Below are 2,500 nucleotides of genomic sequence, written 5' to 3'. Positions count from 1 at the left end.
ATGAGGGCAGATATGAATAAGAATCGGAAATTGGAACCTCAGAGACAACGAGAATAATTGGTAGTAACAGGTACGGTGCCCTCAAATCCATAAAATAGAGTAAAAGTAATAAATAGCAATTCTTGTGGTATTGGTAATTCGGAAGAATAAGAAAAAAAGGACTTGGTACTAATGATAGCAAGAGTAATAATGACTAGCAATGCAAATCCTTGCCGTAAATTTAGACACTACGTTGTTGTGATAAGTGATAATGATAAAAACGGTAATTCCTGTTAGGTTTCAGTGCATGCGAACAATGAACCTAATAATACTTATCAAGGTTATAGTGAGAGGCACAGGTAAGAAGAAAAACTGGTGGTAAAAAGAATGAACGAGGCATTAATTACGGGTAATTGTAGTAATGAAAATAATGGAGGTAATGGCAGTGGGAATGATGATAGCAGTGCCGGGACTGAATGGGTATAATAGTCTCAGTAGTCCACCATTGGAACTCACCATAGTATTCTCCCGTAGAAGGGGAGTCTGGAAAGACGCCAGACGATTTCCATCAGCTTAGTGCCTGGGTTCTGGTTCCTCAATGGAACGAGATAGCTTCTGGAATCGGGTCATGTCCCTTATGTGAATAGAATAGTCTGAGCAAAAGTAATAAGGATCTTTGCTCTCAAGCAAATAATGCTAACGAAAGTTAATACTGGTCTTTTTTTTGTGAACATGAAAAGGAGTAGAGATATTAGGGAAAAAAAGTGGTAAAGGCTATGGTAAACCGTACCCTGGATGATTGAAAGATTGGGGTCACATCGGTGATAGCCATAGAAAGGACTTGTGAGTGATGATGATGGAAGCTTTGGTGGGAATGGAAGTGGATAGCTGCACCCCGTGGTGACAGAAGTGATGGCCAGAATAGTGAAACGAGAGTCTAATAGTAGTGATGATGATGATGATGATGATGATGATGATGATGATGATGATGATGATGATGACGATGACGATGACGACGACGATGACGATGATGATGACGATGACGATGACGATGACGATGACGATGACGACGACGATGATGATGATGATGATGATGATGATGATGATGATGATGATGATGATGATGATGATGATGATGATGATGATGATGATGATGATGATGATGATGATAACGATGACGATGACGACGTCGACGAAAGAAGACTCGAATTGCCCTGTTACTGCTGACGACGACGCCACTACTGTACCAGGAGTTGTGCAGAGTGTGATGATATACCGAGGGATATTCACATTATAAATGACGGTAAAACCTTCTTCGTGACCAGTGGAGTAATACCATCAAGGAGTGCGAAATAGACTCTTAACACAGAGGTTATATAAAAGTGATGAAGGAACCATCTACAGAAAGTGATGCTGGTGATGCGGTTGACCGTGATGACGACCGCGGTAACGAGGATGAAAGTGATGCAGTTGAAAATGGTGGCAATAAAGGAACCCAGCGGTAGGTGCTCGCGGTCCTAGTGATGACCATTTTTGTACGAACAAGAGTGATGATGATCAAAAGGGAGTCGCCTCTAATTGAGGCCGAACTAATAAAATAGACATGATGATTGGGGATGCAGGAAAAAAAAAAGTGTGGTTGGTGGTGAGTGGTGATAGTGGTGGTGATAGTGGTAGTGGTGGTGGTGGCGGTGGTGGCGGCGGCGGCGGTGGTGGTGGTGATGATGATGATGATGATGATGATGATGATGATGATGATGATGATGATGATGATGATGATGATGATGATGATGATGATGATGATGATGATGGTGGTGGTGGTGATGGTGGTGGTGGTGGTGGTGGTGGTGGTGGTGATGGTGGTGATGGTGGTGATGGTGGTGATGGTGCTGGTGATGATGATGATGATGATGATGATGATGATGATGATGATGATGATGATGATGATGATGATGATGATGGTCATGATGGTGATGGTGATGATGGTGATGGTGATGGTGATGACGATGACGACAACGACGACGACAACGACAACGACGATGATGACGATAACAACAACGATAACGACGGCGATGACAACGACAATGGTGTTGGCGACTTCGGCGGAACGGCATACCTTCACTGAATAACCAACGCTTCTGTCCTTGGGAACAAAATGGCGCCGCCGAAGTCGTGGAGTCACATAAGAGGACCAGAAGAAAAGGTGCTCAACATTCTCTCTCGGAGAGAAGATTAGTCTCCACTTATGAAAGAATGCTGCAGGAGTGTGGTCCATAGGAGTATCATTAAAGCCCCTAAAGTATTAACGGTATAGAAAAATGAACCCAGCAACCACATACATATTGGGGGTGGTGGTGGTGGTGGTCATGCTGGCGACGGTTGCATTGTTGATGTTGATGATGGTGATGGTGGTGGTGGTGGTGGTGGTGGTGGTGGTGGTGGTGGTGGTGGTGGTGGTGATGATGATGATGATGATGATGATGATGATGATGATGATGATGATGATGATGATGATGATGAT

The sequence above is a fragment of the Oratosquilla oratoria genome, chromosome 11, assembly GCF_046742065.1.
Source record: "Oratosquilla oratoria isolate Oo_2021 chromosome 11, ASM4674206v1, whole genome shotgun sequence".
Taxonomy (NCBI): Eukaryota; Metazoa; Arthropoda; class Malacostraca; order Stomatopoda; family Squillidae; genus Oratosquilla; species Oratosquilla oratoria.
This window is presented reverse-complemented; position numbering follows the sequence as displayed.